Consider the following 24,586-nt stretch of genomic DNA (forward strand, 5'->3'; position numbering starts at 1 on the left):
TCCAGCACTAGAATGGCTAGAAGACTGGAAATCACCCTGTTACATTACATGAAAGTAGAAATTGTAGAAGATTACTTAGCCTAACACAAAAAAGAGTTAATCAAGGCAAAACTCTCTGTCTGGAATACCATTAATTAATTATATATATTAATTATATACAACATATTAATTATAATTAGTTAATGTGTATAATAACAAATATTAATACACATATGCAAATATTAATATACATATTAAGTAATTATAATTAATATCATATAGTTAATATATAACATGTATAATTCATATTAGATATAAAATTATATTATATTATTAGTATATTTGTTATATTAGTTATATATAACTGATATATTATATAATATATTTTTATATTATTATATATTAATTATATATTATATAACATACAATTTATATTTTTATATTATTATATATTAATTATATATTATATAACATACAATTTATATTTTTATATTATTATATATTAATTATATATTATATAACATACAATTATATAATTAATATATTGATTTTATGATTATGTATAATTAATATATTATATATAATTAATTAATGGTGTTCCAGAGTATCTGGCAAAATATTTATTATATTGTAGAGGCATAGCAAATAAGGTCTAACACATGTTAAGAAATCATCTTGACTGGCCCTAACACATATTCTTTAAAAATCAAAACCCAGATTAGAGTGTGTTGCTACCAACTTATCTCATCAATTTACTATGCTCTCAAGGCTTAGTTCTCCACATACTCATGAAGCCTTAAGTAGCTCCGGCATTAAGCCACCCCTCCCTCACTCTACCTATGAGGGCTAACTCCATTTATCCTATGCAGAGTTAACTAGGCATAGTGGACCCCCACAAAGAACTGGGGCTCAGGCAGATTTGGGGGAACAAAAATGTGTGGCTTTGGGCAGTTACCAGCTTCTAAAAGTCCATGTTACTCAAAGTGTGATCAATGAAATAGTGGTGTCAGTGTTACTTTTGAGTTTATAAGAGACAGAGGCTGTACAGTTACCATAGAAATTTCAGGAAATCTTGCAGTAGAGTTGACTTAAAATATGAGAATAAGGAAGTGCCTTCTGGACTATGACTGATAGGAAATATGTCATAATGGAAGGGGGTGGAGAGACAAAGCCTTGTCACCGAGTGTTGAGTGTTCATAACAATCTAATTTTGTAGAAATAAACCCAAACCTTGTGTTGAATGCATTTTTCTCACTCTCCTGCTTCCAGCTATCATCCTGTCTTTCACTTGGAGATCAAAGAAGAAAGTTTCTCTCTTGCAGGCAATGAGGATTGACTCTGCTACTTTAAGTTAAAGCCAACCCTGGCTGGCCTGTTGTAGGAGTACACTGTCCCCCCTGGCAAAGTCCTGACTGCCTGTGTCACTCTCACAAGCCTTATCCTCACCCACACACTCAGCACCAATACCTTTGCTCAAGCGAGAATGCGGACTTGTTTCCTTCTGCTACATTCCACACACAGCCTTTAGGGACTGAGGAGCAAGACTCACCACTTGAACCATTTACCTCTCCCAGGCCAGTTCAGCTCCTCAGGGTCAGGTTCGCTGTTGCCGAGTTTATAGCGCGGTGCACTGAGGGTTCATGACAAGGAACTGCCGAAGCTTCCTCGTTGCTGACGCCAACACAGTTGTACATGTGTTCCACTGCACAGCTTCCTAGTGTTAACAAGTCTTCAAAGGCTAAAACTGTCTTCTGTCTTACACAGCTGCTGCTTTTGGCAAGCTGAGCAAAGACGTGTTTCCACACAAACCTCAGTGTTCCCTGGTTCCATGTTTACGCATGGTATATCCTTTGCCTGAACTGCATCACCCACTGTGTGATGTGCCCAAACGCTTCTTCTTTTTTGAGACACAATTCAAATACCTTCTTTTGGAAGTAATGTTTCTGTTTTGATCTTAACTTTGGATGTGGACTCTGTAGAGTCCCAATAGGTAGTATTGAATGAAGGTAATGATTACAAGGGGCTTATGTTTTACTTGGAAGTTTTTCTTGGAAGCATTTTAAAGAGCTGGGCACGACCACACATCCCCACAATCCTACCACTCAGGACATAGAGGCAGGAGGATCTTGAATTCAAGGCCAGCCTAGACTACAGTTTGACCCCAAGACCCTGTCTCAACATAACTGAAAAAAAAGGGGGGGGATACTATAGTCCAACTTATGAAAGAAGTGGATAATAGTAAGACTTGGACAGGACAGGAGAAGACATGAACCAAAAAATCTGGGCACAGGGGTCTTTTCTGAGACTGATACTTCAACCAAGGACCAGGCATGGAGAAAACCTAGAACCCCTGCACAGATATAGCCCATGGCAGTTCATTGTCCAAGTGGGTTCCATAGTAATAGGAACAGGGACTGTCTCTGATATGAACTCAGTGGCCTGCTCTTTAATCACCTCACCCTGAGAGGGGAGCAGCCTTACCAGGCCACAGAGGAAAACAATGCAGCAGTTCTGATGAGACCCGATAGGCTAAGGTTAGATAGAAGGGGAGGGAGACCTCCCCTATCAGTGGACTGAGGATGGGGCATGGGAGGAGAAGAGGGAGGAAGGGTGGGATTGGGAGGGGATGAAGGAGGGAGCTACAGCTGAGATACAAAGTAAATAAATTGTAATAATCAAAAAGATAAATAAACAAAGCAAAAATTGTATGAATCTGTATATTACTGCTCTGGCAATTCTCATTCCTTTGCTTTTTGCAATGATATTATTTTACTACATTATTTATCTATGTAGTTTGCTACATGGTTTTCTTAACATAAATATTATTTGACTCTTTAACATCTTTTAAAAACTAATTTTATTTTCTCCCTAAACACAACCAAGCTTGAGTTCTAAACAACTCCATTGGATCAGAAATGACCACAACTAAAGTTATGGTGCCCTCTACCCCTTGTCCCTTTCTTTGCTCTTCCATCCAGCTTTCAAAGTGTCACTCTGTAGCTTACAGTCTGCTGTTTTCTTCTGTGTTTCGTTATATAAGTTTATCTTTATATGACTTAGGTAGTATTCCTAAATTGAAGTACTATCGTTGGAATAACCTTAAAATGTAATGTAGTCAAAATCTTCAGGAAATTTATGCCATTTGTATTTTCATATCTATTAATAATCCATTTTGCATTTGCACCAAGCTTCACTGACTTTCCTCTATATGAGGAGTATAGACAGATGTGCGTCATTTAAACAAATTCAGAAAACTGCACTGTTAGGTAATTTCAAAAGTGTGGGAACATCTTAAAGGGCATGGAAATAAGCCTAAACAGTATAGGTCAGTCTGTAACATTCCCCTTGACCCAATCAGGAGAGAATACAAGATGAATGAGACTACAGTCAGTTTAATGTTGCAGAGTTTTACAGTAAAACTTTTATTAAGTAGAAAGAATAAACTCTAATAACAAGCAATATAACAGATCTAATATGCAAACCAGGAACATAGCTGTTCACATTATCAATATCATGCACCCAATGCAGTGGCTTTATTTATACCATCTCTGCCACAAGCACATGAGTAATGAGCTGTGCTATAATGTCACAGTAAAAGAGAAGTTAAACACTGTGACATTTTCAGTTCCATTATACTCTTTGGGATTACAATCCAAATCCCTTATTGATCAAACTGTCTTTATTTGCTAGACATGGGCACCATTTTTTTAAAACCATCCTTTCCTCATGGAAAAGAAGTGCGGCGTCCAGGCAGAACCAGATGAGCTACCAGCAATGGAGGTCACCCTTGTCATGCTTCTTTGCCATCCTTCGCACCCAGTTTCCACATTCTGACTTTCTCATGTTCTTGTGTTCTCATTTGGTGCTTGAGTCATACTTACACTAGCAGAAGGGCATATTGTAAGGTCATGAAAGGGCTGATAAATTGGCTTTGTGAAAGGTGAGATCCTGTGTTTACATGTGCCGAGTTTGGGGTGATGTTGAGTTAGACATTGGCCATGTCAAGTAAGAATCCCTTATGGAGAATGGATGTCCTTTACAGAGAGGCGTGATGGTGAGACCTTTTGCATGCATTTTGATATGCTACTTGTGGCTAATGGTATAAATGAAAATGCTCTGAATCTTAGTACAGAAATAGGAGAGAAAGAAGCAAGCCTGGTACCCGGCCTTAGACGAACGTTTGTATTTCATGGTTGTGAAGGAAACAGCAGAAACTCCAAAGGACAGAACTGGAGTAGCCAGAGATTCAGAGTAAATAATCCAGCAATTGTGAAACAGACGCCAAGAGGAAAAAAAAAAAAAAAAAAAACCAAAAACTGGAAAATCAAGCTGGCTAAGGCTGAGGAAGCTTGAAGTGAAAATACCCATTGCAGTTCTCAACAATGAGCTCAATGATGATCCTCCAGAGGATCATTCCATAGAGATTCAAGAGCTCATCCAGAGCAAGCTGATGAGTGAGTAAGAAGTGGAGAAATACAAATCACAGAATAGCTTGTGGTTGCTGCTAGGGAGGGATGATGTGGGAATCACATTTGAGGCCTTGGGGGAATTGGTCTGGATTTTTATTTTAAGTGAGAGAGAATAAGTCCACCTAAAAGCTGGGGTGAATAATTTATTTGACCAGGAGTAGGAACAGAGAGGAAAGGGGAGAGGCAAGAGGCAAAGTTGGAAGCCCTGGAGATGGGCTTTGGAAATCTGACGAGGCTGGTGGGGTGTGTAACATGGGCAAGCGAGGGAGGGTTCCACCACAGGCCCATCATTTCTTCACAGACATGCTCCAAGGTTTCCAGTGGGTGCTGAGTTTCTTAGAAGATACACAGGTTGACTCCTTGTTGGTCTGGTTACTGTATAAGTGGTTACAGTTTTGACATATGAAATGAAATCCCTGGAAGCTAGGCATTACCTACTGTCTTACCAAAACCTAGCAGTTGGGGTCATTCACGTTGGTGCTCTTAGTTTCAGTGGTACAGGGGTTTGTGCGGGGTAAACAACCCTTCCCTCTTCTTCATTAGCTTTTTACATCGTGACGTTCTCAGACGGACATGTCTCTCCCAGTTTTATTTCTCTCCGCTGTGTCCCAAGACCTGTCTCCTCTTAGCTACCTGGTGACCTGCCTTTTTATCCAGCCTAGCTTCCTGTTCCTGGGATGGCTTGATAAATACCCTCAGACGCTGATCTTCAACTTGTAAAGTTCTTAGAAGACTTATTCCTGCCTGGGTCCTCAGCTTACTCACAACTGAGGTATAAACACACAGGCACACACATATACACACACACAGAGGGAGGGAGAGAGAGAGGGAGAGAAAGAAGTGATTCTATGTTACTCCCCAACAGAGGATTCCAGAGGTGTGGTTTAAATGCCACCCTGTGATCTTGCCCAAGCCACCTAGCCTTGGGCTTTTGGGGGGCTGTTAGTGCCATACTCAGATGCTCAGAGTTAAGCTGGCACTCTTGTTCCCTGTCCCTGTTACTCCCTTAAAGAGCCTTTAACTTTCTCACTCACCGTGTGAATCTCTAATACATCCTATTTTAAGCACCGCTTCTCTTAGCTTCTAGTCCAGCTTAGCAGAAATTGTGTTAGAATCACGGCCAGACTCTCTTTATCCCTCTCCACTTTCAGAATCCCAGAGAGGTTTTCTTTTGAGCTTAAAAGGTCATTGCAAGGACTAAAGGGTAGCACCTTCTTCGGAAGCGGGGGTGGGGTGGGGTGGGGTGGTTTGTTTTATTTTGTAGTTTCACTGTTATGAGAATTAACAAACTTACAAATTAACAAATGCTGAGTATGTACCAGGCAAGACCATTCTGGCATACTTCCACGTGGCTACCCACTTAATTTTTAAAGTCTCTACTAACTGCGATCATAACCATTTCATTCTATTTCTATTCTATTTCATTCTATTCATTCTATTTCATCACCGTTTCTATTTTGCAGCAGAAGGAAACAGAAGCATAGAAGTTTAAAAGATTGCCCAGGATTTTGAGCCAAGCCATCAATGATTCAGGAGGTGGTAATCAGAATTCGCATGCCACCCAGACGCCCCTTAGCAGGCTGTGAATAGCTCTGTCAGTAACTAGTAACAGGCTGCTGCAGCCGGGGAGAATGATGTCTTGAGCAGGAGAGGAGAGCGCAGAGCCCACAGAGCCAGTCCCGCTGCAGAGAGGGAAGTTGCTCACGCTCCTGAAGCTCCTGACTGGCTTTGGCTTTCAATTCGGCTAGGACGCCGCCCTTGGCCATAAGCAGGTGAGGGCTGGGCTCTTGGAGTGGGTGGGATTCCCAGGGTCACCGAGGGAGTCGGTGACACAAAGTAGCTTGGATTCTGCAGTTTTACTCTTGATCTTTTCCTAGAGTCTTCGGGCTCCCTGAGCTGTGGTTAGTTCCAGGAGCTTTGGTCTAGCCCCAGGCGGGAGGTTGGTTGCTCTAGGTACTTAGCTGCGCTGCTCCGCCTAGTGGGCATCTCACTCTTCCCTGCACAGAGACCTGGCTAGGATGGCATTGCTTTCTCGCCCTCAAAGTCCCCCAACCGCTCTCCAGGTGAACACCGGTAACTTTGTTAAATCGCCTTAAGAAGGTAAGCTGCTCTCCTTGGAGAGGTTAGCGAAAGTTTCCTATACAGGTCCTTTCGTGCTTGCTTCACCCAGCATGATGCTTAGCAATGGTCTTTGTGGACCAGGCTTGGTCCAGTGTGTCAGGGGTTGCTAAGAGAGACTAAAATGTGGGCAGGACAACACCAGCCCTCAGTGAAGACACTGAAGGTGGGGTTTTCTTTCTTTCTTTCTTTCTTTCTTTCTTTCTTTCTTTCTTTCTTTCTTTCTTTCTTTCTTTCTTTCTTTCTCTCTCTCTCTCTTTTTCTTTCTTTTCTCTCTCTTTTCTTCTCTTTTTCTCTCTCTCTCTTCCTTCCTTCCTTCCCTCCTTCCTTCTTCTTCTTTCTTTCCTCTCTCTTTTCTTCTTTCTCTTTTTCTTTCTTTTTCTCTCTCTCTTCCTTCTTCTTCTTTCTTTCTTTCTTTCTTTCTTCTCTTTCTTCTTTTTATTGCTGTTTGTTTTTCAAGACAGGGTTTCTCTGCCTAGCCTTGGACTCACTTTGTAGACCAGGCTGGCCTCAAACTCATAGAGATCCACCTGCCTCTGCCTTCCAGAGTGTTGCACTACCATATTCGGCCATTGAGATTTCTTTTGTGTCAGAACAGCGGGTTGTTGCGGGTGTAGCCCTGGGACATTGAGGAGTCTGGTGCTGAAGAAGAGGAAAATTATCTCCTGTAGCTAGAACTACAAATCAAGAAAAAAAAAATACATTTACTTCCCATTTCCTTCCCAGCCGGGTTGGCAATATATTCAGCATTTATTTTAAACATTACTAACACAACATGAACGAAGAAAGGGTTTCTTTTTAGTCAAAGTATTCAAATTTCTCTGAACCAGATACCCAGATTCTCTTTCCATCACATATCGAAATCATTTTCAACCGATGAGAGGAGAAAGGATGAAAAAGTCAATGTGTTATGAGCTGTGAAGGATGTATTTTTTGTTTTTGGCTGGAATCCCAATTTAAAATAGGTTGGGTAAGATTAATGGCATTGGAAGTTGGTTTTGCTGCATTTCAATCGAATGCTCTTACGCTGGCCTCTAGGCGTCTGGTTGTTGGTGACCTTCGAAGCTAGTATGGATCTATGGCAATGTTAAGTGGTAACAGCATGAAGAATCAGGTTTGCCTCGTGAGAGCTGTTGCAGACGGCCTGGCTCAATTAAACATCGATGTTACTGCCCACTCCATTACCTTTAAAGGCACATGTTAATATTCAAACTTAGCTATTAATCTGAAACAGGTCCCAGAAATTGTTTACCAATAACCTATGTATTACTCAAATACCATTATCCCCCGTTCTTGTCATTTTCCTTCAAATCCACACCATTTAATCCTATATGTCTGCCATACTCCCCTTTTCATGTCACTAGGCAACTTCAGAAGTATTTGAAGTTCCTATTGCTTTTCCTTCACCTATTTTCTCCAGGATTCTTTGCATTTTGCAAATATACTGGGAAGAATTTACAAGTGTGTACAACAGAAATCTATGTTTATGATTCTTTTGGCTTGTAGTTTAGTTTATAACACTGTTCGGCAGTTCTATCTTCCACAGATGTCAAAACTGCAGAGTATGCAGGTACAGGTTCACCAGATGCAATCACACTGGAAGCTGGAAAACGGTTTGTGCCTGGAAGACTTGCTGCATTTGCTGCAGTTGTTATAGCACTTGTGCTCTGCAGTGGGGGCTCAGGCGTAAGCTTGCAAACGTCTCTGTTCTGCATTAAGGCTCTCCATCTGTATCTCAGACACAGACTAAGAGATTGATTCCTCAAAGCTTCATAAACCAGCAAGTGTTCATTTTGTAGCACACTCTGTTAGTGAGAGGGGGAACTGATTTTGGATGAACACTGTTGCTCACATTTAAAAACACCAAATAGGATTTCATATTCTTTACTCTTGTATATGGTGTGTTGGTAATCTTGATGGATTGCCCTCTGGAGAATTCCATGCTTAGTATTAATTTGGTAATAATGGCTGATTGCTGGGAGTAATGCTGGATTGGCAGAAGCAAGCAAGTGAGCTTTTTGGAGGTGGCCCACTTGTTTTTGCAAGGCTGATGAATGGGTGTAGCCTTGGTTTAGGCCCCAAGGATTTTGCCTCAAGACGGCTTATTGTTGCTACACTGCCTCTCCATGCTTGTCTCATATATCTGGCATGGCAGAGATTCTCACTGCTTATTGCTTCACTTTGTCAGGTAGATTTCCTGCAGATTATTTTGAAGATGTATCTTTATGACAGAGTGCTGTTTAAACAAATTGATGATTTCATAACCCCGATGATGATTTTAAAGAATTTCTGACTTGATTCAAGTAATTTGAAAACCTTCCTGCCGTGTAACAGGAGCTCCGTGAGCCTCCGTGTGAATTATACCAGAAAGGAAGACAAGACTGAAACAAATTAATAATCAAAGAGATACATTCATTCTAGGTTTAGTCCAAGGATAAGGCCCAGGTGTACACCATGATAAGAAAGACCATAAGAATATAGAAACAAAGAACAAATTGTTACTTATTTAAGACAAGACAGATACCTGTTCCTTAGAAAAACCTTGACATAAAAAAAAAATCTGCTTTGAATACATAATGCACATTTGAAATAAGAAAGATAAAACTGCTTTGACCTCATAATGAGCATACTAGATAAAAACCACTGCTTTAAACTTAAAATAAAACAAAGTATCCAGTTAGATAATAGGATCAACCGTTGTACTGTAACTCCCTTTTTATGTAACTATTATATCTAATTTTGAATGAGGTAATTTTTTCACACAGAGAGAACCTTTGTATTAGATTGTATAAAAACCCAAGACAGACTTAAACATTTGTTGAGGCCACCCACTTCATCCAAAAAACTGCGTCTGTCTGTTTAATTGTTTGTATATATTGTCCCTATGCATGTATATATGTGTATGTTTATAGTTACATCTGTATCTTTACATATATGTGGACGTATGGTGTATTTGGGAGCTCCCTTGTTTTGTTTACTGTTTGTATGTGTGCATGTGTGTGTGTGAGGTTTGTAAAGATCTGCTTGCTCTGTCTGTCAAACGTGCGTATGTTTTTGCATGTTTCTAAATGTGTTGTGTTATGTTTAATAAGCGATAAGCAGTCCGGAGTGTTTTCTCACCCTTCTTAATTAGGATGCTAGCTTCCAGCAAGCCGCTGATCACTGCTGAGCCATCAAGTTAAAAGGAACTGAGGTTTTTCCTTTTACAACCCCTTGTATTTACAGCAAGAAACTGTCAGGGCTGCAGCTACTTGTACTCTGAATTAAGAGAGCTACCCAGTCTGATTAAGACCTTCTGCTGTTGAACAATAAAACTTTTTAGCCAGAGAGCTGTTTTGGTGGCAGAAACAAAAACAAAAACAAAAAACCAGAAGACCTGAATAGCTCAACCAATTAAGCTTCAAACCCTGAATCTAAAAGTTCAGGGTTCATTTCCCTGCTACCTCTCTTTTCCTTTAGAAGATTTTGTAAACCAGTAGTAGCCCATGAGAGTTAAAGTGAATATATATATATATATATATATATATATATATATATATATATATAGAAACTATGTATAGAGAGCCCCAAATAGCAAGGCTACCAGCCTGAAAAATTAAGAGTTAAATGACAGAGAGAAACACCAGCCCCCAGCTGGTCATCACCATCCTGCCTTGGTTTACTCTGTGCACTGGAGCTGGTCTCTAACACCTTTTGTTTCTGTTTGTCTTTGCGTTTGCAACTCTAGCATTGTGGAATAAAAACCGGCTCTTGAGAGAATTTTTTTTTCGGTTGTCCTGAAACCGAATATTAAGGGTCTAAGAAATCCCTCACTAATAAACTAAAGAGCAGCTAGGAATACTGTCCCTGCCATGGTTTGCGGTGGTCGTCACAGTAGATAGCTTTCCATGTCCTTTATGTGCCTTGTAGAGTCTGAAGCACACTCTTCCAAAGGTAGAGACAAGCTCTTATTTCAGTCACAGACATTGCACCCCCCCATTGGCTTTCTGCCCCAAGCAAGTCTCTTGCTGTCTCTAACGCTGTTTAAACCCACAAGGATGTTCGAATCAGACCACTACAACCTTTTCATTCTTTAGAAATCCCTGGCTTCCTATGGAGAAGAGCAGAGAATCCAGAATGAGAAGGCTGCTTTGACTTTGCCTTGCCACCAAACAGTCAAGTGCCCTTAGGTAAGGTCCTAAAATTCATTAGTTTCTTTATAGCACGGTCTGTTGGAAAGAGCTGATGGGGTGATCCATCTGGCTGTGTTAGATGCAGCCTCTGGTACATGTCAGGTGCACTGTGGCCTTTTACCAATAGCCAGTTCCTGACAAAGCTGAAGAGATCTTAGGCTGTGACAAAATGGACAGGCACAGACAGGGGGCTCATGACCAGGACAGTCACTAGCTAGTACAGTGTGCACTGGGTTCCAGAAAGGTGTGAGCCAGAAAGGTGGTTTGAGTGTGTATTTCTTACCAGCTTACCGAAAGTTCCTCCCCCACCTCCCACAAATGAAAAAGCCAAGGCAAGTCACAAAAGCCCAAATTAAATGTATTTCACTGACATGCAAAACTGAGAAAATATGTCTTAGTGAGCTTCACATACCAAGGTCAGCTTCTGTTTCCTCTGAGCAAACCAGATAGGATCAATAATGGCCACCAGGAATAAGGGCACAATGCAAACAACACACACACATGAGCAACCAAAAGAAAAATGGTGCAAACAGAAGTGCTCTATATCAGTCTAAAAAAAAAAAAGTTCCTATAAGTAAATGTTTCCAGCGAAGATTTTAGTTTCTAAATATCATGAAGGCGCTCTCTTACTTATTTTCTGCTTGAGCTACAGAAGGGGCCTGGTGTCAGCCTCTGCTTTGTGTCTGGACTAACATACTTCCCATTTGAGCTGATGTGTCCTCTCTCGTCTTTCACCCAAATCCCACTCAAGGGTCAGAAAAACAACAATAACAACAAAAACCAAAAAACAGCAATTGCCCAAAACTCAAATGCAGTAGTAATAGTCAACTATAGGGAATAACTTCTTGTCTATGATCTCATTTGAGCCTTGTGATTTTAGAGATTGTATGTAAACACAATTTTTCTTAGGCAAATACACGAAGGTTTTTAAAGATTGGCCAAACTACACCTGTTTCTTAGGATAGGTTCCAGGATAATGAACTCATGTATTCTAGCCGTGTTTAAATTCTATACTACAGAGTTTACAGTAGCTTATAGTTCGTAACCCAAGTGCTGCTTTCTGTATGCCAGGCATTTCCAATTGAAAACTATGTCTAAGAAGAAATTAAAACATCTCAATGATATTCTTCCTAACAAAAGACTCCTCTGTGCAGCGTTTGCAAACGCTCACCCCAGCTCACACTAGGAGAGATTGGGCTGGAAGTTGGGGCTGAGAATATGTACTCTCATGATTTTCCTACAATGAAAAATAATTGTTCTGGATCATGTTGATAATCTTTAGCCTTGTGCAGAAGGCTGTTACGTATTGTCCGGTATTGATATTTTGTGGGAAGTCTTGGATGTGAACTGGACACATACAACAGTCCCGACAGAGTAGAAAAGTTGTCAAGTTTAATCACAGTTAACCAGGTTTGGCGGATTGCAGAAAGTCCTATGCCATTGAGTTTGTGCTAAACAACCGGGTTAGCTGTAATCAATCAGCTGGTTGATTGACTAAGCTGTAGCCAATGAGGTTGCTTTCTATGTGTGCCTCACTTCCATTTTCCTACAAATACTGTCTGGTGCCTTTGGCCGGAACTTTCTCAAGGGTGCCTAGGCACTATATGACTCGAGCTGTTTTGTTTTGCTCAAGTAATCGCTATAAATTTAATTGGTTTAAATAATTTTCCTTTTAATGCCAGGTAAAGGAATGTTTATTTAGAGGAAAGCTAAAAAACGGGATGAACACCTCTGAAATTTATCCCCAGCAGAAAGCCAGGAAAATCTAATAGTTGTAGAGATTTTTTTTTCCCCCTGAGAACAAAAACTTAATGAGAAAACTTTCAAAATTAACAGTTTGCTCATGAGCTTGTGATTCCTGTGTCCTAGGGAATGGTGAGGGACACTTGACAGATTATGCTTTCAGAGACTGCTCTCAAACACCTTCTTAAATGTCAACAAGTAAACGAGAGACCTCAGCGCTCAAAATTTCTCAGAATTTTTCTACTTTCCCCGAAGGTAGAAACATCTTTTAGTTGATATTTTAACATTTCTCTACTGTTTTCTTTTTATCTCAGTTCCATTAGGTTATTGCATGCTGTCACTAAAGTGTATTTGAGCTCTGTCTGGGTCCACACTCCGACCCCTTGTAAAGAAACTATGCTCTGTGTAATGGACCACCCCCTGAGCATTTCCCTTGCAGTCTTTACTGCTGACATAAAACAGTAGTTTTATCTGGAATCAATCCATCTACAACAGGTCTACAGGGGAGTTTTTTCTTTTTGGTCTCTGGGCAGCCTTTCCTCTTACTTCATTTTATCATGGTTCTCCTTCATGCCTTAAAGTCAATTTTCCTCAAGTGGAAAAGGTTCCTTAAATCTTTTCCTACCAACACTGCAGCCCATGCTTCCTTGCACAGCAGCAGCCTTGGGCTTGCCTGTTGAAACTTGTACTGAAGAAACTCAGAGAAGCCAGGGTTCAACCAAGCACACTGACACTGAGCTTATACTCCTGGATAGTTTGATTATGGAGATTTTAGTAACCTCTTCCAGTTCATAATGTTCTGCAGAATCAGTGCTGGCTCTGTGCTACCACAGCATTCAAAGACCTGCAACCTCAGAACCCGTCCATAGCTGTAGCCCTCTTATATTTGTGGTACCTTTCATCCTGGGTCAAACCAAGGTCATTTCTTCTTAAAACTTTTGCATGCACTGTGTTCTCTGCCTGGGAAACCTAACTCACAGAACCTCTCAAAAAAATTCCGGCATCTGCTTCTCACCCAAGGTTATCACAGTATTATCTGATGGCTAAAGATCATCGAAACGGCCTCCAAAATGTGTTGACTTGTTTTTGGTTTTGCTCTCCCAAGTGAGACTCTAGACTCCCAAGAGATGAGCTGTGTGCTTTCATGTCCACGGCTGGCCTCACTGCTTAGAGGGGTGCAGAATAGCAACTCAACAAACAGCCATCCTGAAGCATGGTACTCCTTTTTCCATTAGCCACTTCTGCACTCCCACATCCAGGCCAGTTGCTAAGACTTCAGCCGTAGGGTGGCTGCTTCTTTCCTTTCTGGGTTTTTTTCCTTCTTTCTTTCTATCAACCCTACCCCAGTTAAATGTCCAGTTAACATCCATTCTTTTCATTGTGTGGAGGAAAAGAATCTGAAGAAGCTGTTTGTTTATCACTAATCATGCCCTCTTAGGGTATGTTCTGTAGTATCTGTGTATGCTGAACAAAGAAAAGCAGTCTGAGCTCTAAGAAAGGTTAAATATAAATGGCTACAGCAGTGACTTTTAGTAATGCTTCGTCTATTCCATTATTTTCATTGGTATAAATTTTCTTTTTTAAATTATTTTTATTAATTACGGTTTATTCACTTTGTATCCCCCCCCTGTACCTCACTCCCTCCTCCACTCCCAATCCCACCCTCCCTCTTCCCCATCTGTGTCCCTCTCCCAGTCCACTGATAAGGGAGGTCCTATTCCCCTTCTTTCTGACCCAAGTCTATCAGGTCTCATCAGGAGTGACTGCATTGTCTTCCTCTGTGGCCTGGTAAGGCTGCTCCCCGCTCAGTGGGAGGTGCTCAAAGAGCAGGCCAATCAGTTCATGTCAGAGACAGTCCCTGTCCCATTACTATGGAACCCACTTGGACACTGAACTACCATAGGCTACCTCTGTGCAGGACTTCCAGGCCATTTCTATGAGTGGTCCTTGGCTGGAGTATCAGTCTCAGAAAAGACCCCTGTGTCCAGACTTTTTGGTTCTGTTGGTCTCCTTCTGGAGCTCCTGTCCTCTCCTGGTCTTACTATCTCCTGCTTCTTTCATAAGATTCCCTGCACTCTGCCCAAAGTTCATCTTTAATAATATTGTATGCTAAAATAACATGTATTTTGTATAAAAGCTTAAATTATAGAATGTTTCTTTAAAATAATTTAAAACTATATCTATTGTGTCTGTAGGTGTATAGTTTATTTTGGGTGTGTGTGAGCATGCACATATATGCATGCCATGGCATACATATGGAGATCAGGTACAATTTGTGGGAGCTGGTTCTCTCTACCATGTGGGTACCCAAGATCAAACTCCGTCAGACTCAGCAGCAAGTACCTTTACCCACTGACCTATCTTGTCAGCCCATTATTTTAAAGTTATTTATTTTTTCTTAATTATTACTACTCGCTTCTTTATCTTTTTCTCCTTCCATATCACAGGCAATGCACATTAGCATCGGGGCTCTATTATTTTCTGTCTTTTCCTGCTTTCAGAGCTACTTGTACAAAAATGACTACTGTGCATATCTGTAACAATGCACTGATACCATTCAAAGAAGAAGCTTGTTTCCTTACTTATCACCAGCTTCTAAAAGGCTTTCATGTCAACCTTTGTAGATCACTTTCAGGTTTGTATAGCTGTATCTTAGTCTATAATATGAATAGTGATGAATAATACATTTAGCCATTCTCTGCCTGATCGCTACTTACTTTTTGTGAAAGTTTTTGATTTGGTTTAGTTTTGTCACTGAACAGGTATATATAGATATGTACTCATTTATAAATAATTAGTCTAAGGAACAGAAATTATTTCCAAATTTCAGTGCATGTTGTCATTTTGCTTCCAAAGTAATGCAAGCAGACATGTTTACCGAAGATTGTAAGGCTATTTACATTCCAATACACACCAGTGCTATGACTTTGTTTACCATCATTATATTAATTTGAGTCACAGACCTTTTCATCTTTGAGCTTCCCCTCATGTCTTATTTAACAACTACAATCTTGATTTCTTCTGTCGATTATCTTCTCTGATAACTTTTTGTTCTTTACCTGTTGCCTATATTTGTTCTGATAATGTATACACCATTTGTTTGCTGTCTTTTTCCATAACTTGCTATACACATTCAAAATATTTTGTGATCAATGTAGTTAGCTTAAATACAACTGGGGATGTCAGTGTTGATTAAGAGGAGTTATGTACTTTCACTGGATGTGCAGTTTTCTAGATTTGTTTTGCAAGTTCAGACTCTGGGGTAGTTCAGACTCTGGAGTAGTTAAGACTCTGGGGTAGTTCAGACTCTGGGGTAGTTCAGACTCTGGAGTAGTTCAGACTCTGGAGTAGTTCAGACTCTGGAGCAGTTAAGACTCTGGGGTAGTTCAGACTCTGGAGCAGTTAAGACTCTGGGGTAGTTCAGACTCTGGAGCAGTTCAGACTCTGGGGTAGTTCAGACTCTGGAGCAGTTAACTCAAGCATGTGCATATGTGTGTATTGGTACATGTATGTTCACATATGTGTTTGCCTTTTTAGCTACTTAGATCTTTATCTAGAAGTGTTTTTTACGAGATTATTAGCTTCAGCTCTGTTTTATAATGTTTTACAATTCACTGCTAGGTTCCAAATGTATTCAAATAAATATTAAATTTATTTTAAAAATATGATTCATAGCCTAAAACTACACATATTGTAAGAGAAATATTTCATATTTTCTTTAGCTTTAATGTTCTCATTTTCATTCCTTTAAATATTTTTATTTTTTTTCTTTTGATGTTTTATTTGGCCAAAGGTTGATCAAAAAGAATCTTACTAATTTCTAAGTAATTAGAACATGCCATTTCATATTTTTACTATTTAGTTCTTCTTTGATTACCAAATGACCAAATGAAAAGAGAGGAAAGCATCCAAATACTTAAATTAAAACAAAATATTACCACTGTGGAGTTGGGAAATTCTAGAAAGTCTGTGCTGGCTGAGTTCTGGTGACAGCATGAAACACACTTAAACCTACTTGGTATGATCCCTGTGGAATTTTGAAAACTAACACTGGATGAGTAAAACTGTATATGACATACATGCTCCAGAAAACATTATTTCTAACAGAATAATGAGAGTGACTAGTTAAAGGAAGGACACTTCCTGTATGGTGGCTTTACTGGATGAGCATTGCATCTCATCACTAAAGGCTGCTGTGCTGTCTGGGCTGAGTAGGAAATCCTTGGAAGGGCTTACCTCATAGCTCGGTTTAGGGTGGTTATTTAACCCCCAATTTGCTTCTGTTCTGTAGCATGAGGATAATAATATTTTCAGAGACTGAGTAAAGAAGAAATTAATACACATAAAGCATTTAGAGCTATGGCCTAGACGTCACACAGAATGAACTCAAAGTTAGTGTTATTATTGAGAATGAGAATTGACTGTACCAATACAAAATTACTAATAAAAGCTTTAAAATATTAATAAAAGAGCTGTCACTTTTACTAATAATCAAAAGCATGTTCTTTGGTGTGAAAAACCTCAAAATTAAAAAAAAAAGTTAATTATTTATTTCATTAATGTGAGTGTTCTATCTGCTCGTACACCTGCACGCCAGAAGGGGGCATCAAAACACATTATAGATGGTTGTAAGCCTCCATGTGGTTGCTGGGAATTGAACTTAGGACCTCTGGAAGAGCGGTCAGTGATGAGCCATCTCTCCAGCCCAACCTCCAAAATTTTTACCTTTCAACTGCTTAATTTAAACAAATGATACATACCTGTACTTCCAGACTCGGAGATGGGGCAAGAATGATGAAAAGCAAGTTTAAGGCCATCTAAAATTTAAAGACCAGGGAATTACATGAACTCATGACCTGGAGAAACTAAGATCACTCCCCAAACCACTCAAGTACATATCTTACAGGCACTATAAGGGAGCAAGATGGCTCTGGTTGCTTTGGCCTTGCCATGGGATCTTTGGTTTTTTAATCTAAGAATCATATTGGCTCCCACTTACAAAAGCACCACCAAAATATCTGAATCTTAGTGGGGACCAGAGTGAAAACAGTTGCTAAAGGATTGTCAAATAATGGTGATCTATAGAGACTGCTAGGACAACAATGTAGTTGCCTAGTTAACACTGGATAGATCTGAGACTAGAAATACAGACTGCAACTAATGACAGAATTAAATAGTTCAGTACTTCTTATGTCTGAGCACAAACTGACATCTATGTCATTGCTAACAAATCAAAAAGTGCTGAATTAAAATACTTCCATAAACAACATTTTGGCTCTTGTTAGTACAAATTTCAAGTCCATGGCACATAGGACACTACCATTTTCTTATAACAACTTAAAAGGCTTCCCCCCCACCCCAATTTGGTCAATACCTACATTCCAGCCTTCCTTTCAGCACACTGTGATCTGTCCATCGCCAGGCTGTAGCCACTGTGGAACTCTGCCAGGCTTCTTCCTCCAAGCCCAGCTTGATGCATGAAGACGCTTAAAATCCTCACTAACCTTCCCTCCCAACCCGTTCTTATTCTGCCTCCATCTAACTCGTCCTTTGACTTAACCTTTTCTCATGAGCCCTGCAAGTCTGTATTAAAACTTTTAAGTATACTTTCCCCTCACTTTCTCGTTTCACCAGTCAAGTAGATCGCCGTCCTTTGGGTAATTGCCTCTTTTTGCAAGGCTGTTAACCTTAGGCAAGTCAGTGGGCTCGAATGTTGTGGCAAATTCATAGCAAAAAAATGCTGAATGAGTGAGTGAGTTAATGAATGAATAAATATGAAACTCAGAGATGCATATCTACTATATGAATAATACAGTATCTTAAAATGAATAGTTGTATCCTTTCTACTGCCCAACTTTGGAACTACTCAACGATAGATACATTTAGGAAAGATACAGGTACAGAAACCTCAAAATGCCAACTTTTCTGCTAATAAAACTACCATTGAAAGTGGTACTGGGAGCTATGGGCAGGAGGTTTGCAATTATGTTACCTCTTTTTAAAATTAAATTCTTATTTTTTATATTAATTATACTTTATTCAGTTTGTATCCCAGCTGTAGCCCCCTCCCTTATTCCCTCACAATCCCACTCTCCCTCCCTCATCTCCTCCTATGCCCCTCTCCAAGTCCACTGATAGAGGAGGTCCTCCTCCCCTTCCATCTGACTCTAGCTTATCAGGTCCCATCTGAACTGGCTGCATTGTCCTCCTCTGTGTTGGCAAGGCTGCTCCCCCATCCAGGGGAGGCAGTCAAAGATCTAGCCACTGAGTTCAGTTCAGAGACAGTCCCTGTTCCCTTTACTAAGGAACCCACTTGGAGACTGAGTTGCCATGGGCTACATCTGTGCAGGGGTTCTAAGTTGAATGATCCTTGGTTGGAGTATCAGTCTCAGAAAAGACCCCTGTGGCCAGATAGTTTGGTTCTGTTGCTATACTTGTGGAGCTCCTATCCTCTCCAGGTCTTACTATCTCCACTGGTAAGAATTTCTTGCATGATCTCATAATTATAGGAAGATGCCGAGTTCTTTTTCCTTTTGTAAGTGATTAGATTAGAGAGTAAATGTACTTAATAATCAGAAGGCTTTAGAAGGGAACAGAGCAATGGTCCCAGTGCTCAAGTTGAGTTTCTTCTCTCACACCCTTTGACACAGAGGAGAGACAGGGTGATTTCCTGAAGCTCTATCACCATGGAAATAGTAGGGGTATGGAATGTGTTCTCTCTAGAGGTAGTAATTTGGGTCTTAATTCTTATTTGCATGGTCTGCATTTCTCTATAATTATGCCCTATTAAAAAAAAACTGGAGGGTTCATTCCTAAAACACGTAACTACATTTTCTTGACTATTACAGTTGCCAAAATTATTAATCGAGCCAATTTGCAGTAGATCCTCATCCATATCAAATTTACATTTCACAAGAGGAAGCAATTACCTAATAGAACTGAAAATAAACAAGTTGCTTAAAGTATGCAAAAATCACATTAACTATTTACAACTACCTAGGAACAACTATTTGAAGAGAAAGTTGTATTTAAATGAAGTGAGTGGTGCCAAAAGATGTGAGTGCCAAGACTTCTTTATGATAATTTGATGATATAACCAGAATGTGAGGAAATTAATCTCTCCTTATATTGCCCTTTTAAAGTAGAACTTTTATGTTAATATCCAGTCAATATGCCTAAGTTTTGTTAGCTTTATTATAAAGTTTTAGAGCTAGAAGGAACATATAATTGATCTTTCTACCAAATTCAGTAGATTATCAATACAATGTATAAAGTTGACCATGTGGCTTGGTGAAAGCCAGCATAATAGGACAAGTTTCTTTAGCTACTTGATGTATTTTCTGCTTCATAAAATTGCCAGATACTACAGTTCACAATGTTTGAAAAATCCTGTATTGGAATAAGTCTAAGAAAGTCTGTGCAATAAATGTAGCATCAAACAAGAAAGTCTTTATTCTCCCAAAACCTCTGAAAAAAACATTATGACAGATTCACAGGGCCAACTCACTTGAGCACATTTCTAAGGTTGAAAACAGTTCTCTATTTGAACTATTATGTTCAAATAGTTTAAAAACCTACATTTCAAACCAGTATTCAATAGTTTTTGTGCTCTATTGCACACCCTAATTGAATTATTTTGAACATAAGCTAATAGAGTGAATAAAACTTTACAAAATAGAAGTCTGAATTCTGCGTATGTCCTTTCAGAAATGTTGTTGGGATACAGGATCCAAAGTACATTTATCAAATGAAATGGTTTGCACTCAATTCCAAGGCAGAGTTGGAGTTTTAACTTAGCATCTCCATAAAAGCAGCACACAGGTTTCAATTTATTTAGTGTGGGATTAATTTTTATCATTCTAAGATTATAGTGCAATGCAATTTTTTGAGGGTGGCTATTTTGTTAAAAATTCAAAAAAGGAACCTGGGGAGATGATTCGCTTGGTAAATAAGCTTAGGAAAGAGATTTAATCCAAACTTTTGGATTTTTTATTCTTTTACTTGTGTTGAATTCTCTAATTAAGATTTCATCAATTTGACAAAGATTAACTCTATACACATTTAAACTTTATTAATTCAGAGTTCAGGGACCAAATCAATTAAAAAAAATGTCTGTGATGCATCGCATCTCACTTCTTCAGTATTGTGTCTGAAGACACCTTATAGTCTGGTCCTACAGTTGTAGAGTTAAGTGCATTTAACATATAATCAAGATGACACTTTTTCATTAGTGTCACCAACTAGTAAAAGCGATTTGTTGCCTGTGGGATATGAGCACACAGGTTCTTGGCATCATTATGACTGAAAGTTGCTATAAGCATTTGGGACACTGGGGTAATTCAGGTTTTTCACAGGCAGAGTTTGGGTAGGAGGCAATTCCCAGATAAAGGTTGTAAAAAGGTTTTGCCAGTGTCAAGTATTGCTCTTTGTACTGCAAACCGCTAAAGTCCTGGGCAATTTTTTCTGTCGTATCCCTTGCTCCCTGCCTAGAAATAGGTAAAAATTCAGGAAACTTTAAACATTTATTGTTACAAAGTTAGTTCACTTTAAAATTTTAAAACTTTTAAAAATTATATTACTTCTTCTGTAACTTTATGCTTTCTTTGCAAGGGATGATGAGAATGTTGCACAGTAAAATACACTGACTCATTTTCATAGGCCAGCAGAAGGGGTCTCTCCATCACTGACAGGATTAAAGGTCGACCTGATGTAGAAATTCTATCATTGAAAAAATTTTTCAACTAAAATTGAATCAGGTTTTCTGAAAAGACAGTCTTCTATTCTCACAAATAATGAATAAAACATAGCTTACACTCAGTCACTTGGAAGTAGAACAAAATGCATTTTTAATTTCAAGAAAGGAACCAAGGTATTCATCTGAATGTCACAACTGATTAAGGTGTTTTCTTATACCATGAGCTAGCTATGATGGGAAATTATGAACTTAATTTAAAAATTTGAATAAGGTAATAGTTCTTAGCCTGAGTTATCCTTCCTCCTTTGTTCATAAGCTAGAAAAGGCAGGGAAGAATATCCAGAGGCCAAGAGATAACGGGTATTAGATGGCTCCACAAATTATCAGCATGTAATGCTTTTCATGCTCTATTTTCAGTCTGGATTTTATGAACTGGACATACTCAGAATATCTTTTTCATGCCTTAGTGATAAAGAATATTTGTTAGGATGAAAGAAATAGTGTATTAATATAAATATGAAAAGCAGGGAACAGCACTGAGTGTGGGCTGGTTTAGCAAGACAGATTCAGTGTCGAGACAAGAGACAAATTAATGTATATCAAAGATTGAATGGTGGGGTCTGAGGAACTGAAGCCATTTATTATTAGAATGATGGGTGAGTACCAGAAAATGGGTCGAGCTTGAGGGTGAACAGATGAATTGGCTTTAACTCAACAGAGTGCAGACAAGTCATAAGAAATTGAGGGTCCATGTACTAGTCACCTTTAAGGTTGGTTACCTCTCACTGTGCTGTGTCACTAGTGCATCTGTGATATGATGTTAGAAGGTAACTGAAGAATCAGTCTATGTAAATGCAGTGTGTAATATCATAATGTGTTGACATCCATAATGACTTCCAAAGAGTTTTTTTATTTGCAAAATAAATTATTCAAATGCATTTTTGCCATCTGTTACTCAAAATTAGACAATCTACACCCCGTTGACTGATGCCAACTCAGGCATGCGGGCTAAAATAATTGAGAAAATATCTTTTGTCACTTGTGTCATGGCTCAGGCCTGCAATCCCAGAATTCAGGAGACTAAGTCAGGGGTTTAGTTCATGAGTTAGAGGCCAACTGGGCCACATAACAGGACTGTGTTTCAGAAAATACTTTGGCGTATGTTCGCACATTTATATTTTCTACCACCATATTAATGCTCAGGATTCAACTTCATGAAAGAACTTCAAGTTCTTTCCCCATGCCAGCCATCCTCCTGTGTAACCTGTGCATATTAGACTACGTGCTCTGTGCTTATTGGTGTATGTTTGGAGGCATAAACTCATCAGAAGAAAATGTCCTTTGCAACTATGATGGAAATATTTAGTGCTACCTCTGTCCACTTCTTCAGAGCTATGGGTCGATCAGGGAAGCCGATTGCTAACTCTAATGACAGGTAGAATTAATTAAAAGAAGGCTCATGATATCACTCTGATAGAGACCTCAAGTCTCTCACTTTCTTCCTTTCTGATGACCTGTAAATGAAAGGAACACAAGTTGCTACCTCATTCAAGAGCACAGTCCCAGCTTAAAGAAGGCTTGTAAAAGGCAAAAGATTTCTAGAGTCTGAAGAGAAGACCCCCTATTCAGCTGTAGCCCATGGCAGCTCAGTCTCCATGTGGGTCTCTGAGTAAGGGGAGCAAGGGCTGCCTCTATATTGAACTGGATTGCCTGCTCTTTGAACACTGGCCCCTGGCAATGTGGCTCTGCCAGGCCGCAGAGGAAGAGCATCCAGGCAGCCCTGATGAGGCTTGATAAACTATGGGCAGATGACAGAGGAGGAGAACTTCCCCTTTCAGTGGATTAAGGAAAGGTGAAAGAGGCAAAGAGGGAGGGAAAGTAGGACTGGAAGGAGTTGAGAGGGGCTTTAATCAGAATATATAGTGAATAAATTGTAAAAACAAGAAAAAAATTAATGACAGGCTCTCTGACCACCTCTCCCTACTGGCGGGGGGGCTTCCCCTACTGGTGGGGGTAGCCTTACCAGTCCACAGAGGAAGATAATGTAGCACGTCCTGATGAGACCTGATAGGTTAGGGTCAAATAGAAGGGGAGGAGGACCTCCCCTTTCCATGGACTAAGGGGGGCAGGATAATAGGAGAAGAGGGAGGGAGGGTGGGATTGGAAAGAGATGAGGAAGGGGGCCACAGTTGGGATACAAATTGAATAAATTGTAATAAATGATAATAAAAATGCTAAAATTTCTTGAAAGAGGAAAAAAACGTCTTGTAAACTCTTTTTACAAAGAGAATAAGCTAGAAGCATCCTTTAAAGAATGTCTAGTTTTCTATCTTTAAGACAGAAATTAGAATTGTTATGTATCTTGACAGGCACTGGCCTTAAAACTCCTCAAACATGAATTCCCATCAAATCTACAAGGTGGGTTTTTTTCAATTAATTAAATGCTTAACTAATTTATTTATTTCTTCCATTTTATCACTTTGTAACCTGGTTGCAGCCCTCTCCCTAGTCTCCTTCCAGTCCCACCCTCCTCCCTCTTCTCCCCCTATGCCCCTTCCCTAGTCCTCTGATAGAGGAGGTCCTCCTCCCCTTCTATCTGACCCTAGCCTATCAGATCTCATCAGTACTGGCTGTGTTGACTTCTTCTATGGCCTGACAAGGATGCACCACCTAGGGGGAAGTGCTCTTTGATCAATGAGTTCATGTCAGAGACAACCCCTGCTTCCCTTACTAGGGAAATCACATGGATCCTGAGCTGCCATTGCTAAATCTGAGCAGGGTGTCTAGGTCCTCTCCATGCATGGTCCTTGGTTGGAGCATCAATCTCTGCAGGCCTCCCTAAACCCAGAAAAAAAAAATATATATATATATATGAACACACACACACACACACACACACACAAACACACATTTGCCTCTGTTGCTCTCCTTGTGAAGCTCCTGTCCCCTTCAGGTCTTTCTATCTCTCCGTTCTTCCTTAAGATTGCCTGTACTCTGCCCATGTTCAATTCTGAGTCTCAGCATCTCCTTCGATACCCTGCTGGGTACATTCTTTCAGAATCCCTTTATGGTAGGCTCCTATCCTGTTCCCTGTCTTCTGTTTCTTATGTCTATGCTGTTTGTGCTTCTGAATGAGGATTAAGCATCTTCCCTAGGGTCTTCCTTGTTGTTTAGCTTCTTTAGGACTACAAATTTTAATATGTTTATCCTATATTATATGGTTAATATCCACTTATAAGGGAGGTTACACTCTGTGTGTCTTTCTGCTTTTGATTACCTTACTCAGGATAATCTTTTCTAGTTCCCACCATTTGTCTGCAGATTTTATCATTTTCTTGTTATTAATTGCTGTGTAGTATTCCATTGTGTAAAGGCACTGCAATTTCTGTATCCATTCTTTCAGTTGAGGG

The 24,586-nt window shown here is 39.6% G+C and overlaps 1 protein-coding gene across 1 annotated transcript in view; it reads left to right on the plus strand.

Moving 5' to 3' along the window:
* Window positions 1–6,111: 6,111 nt before the first annotated feature.
* Npffr2 (neuropeptide FF receptor 2) overlaps window positions 6,112–24,586 on the plus strand; it is a 53,523-nt gene continuing 35,048 nt past the window's right edge. Inside the window, exons 1-2 of the mRNA XM_021659808.2 lie at window positions 6,112–6,220; window positions 10,643–10,735. The gene's annotated coding sequence lies outside the window, so the exon portion shown is untranslated. The remainder of the gene's footprint in view (window positions 6,221–10,642; window positions 10,736–24,586) is intronic.

Source organism: Meriones unguiculatus, chromosome 3, assembly GCF_030254825.1.
Source record: "Meriones unguiculatus strain TT.TT164.6M chromosome 3, Bangor_MerUng_6.1, whole genome shotgun sequence".
Classification (NCBI taxonomy): Eukaryota; Metazoa; Chordata; class Mammalia; order Rodentia; family Muridae; genus Meriones; species Meriones unguiculatus.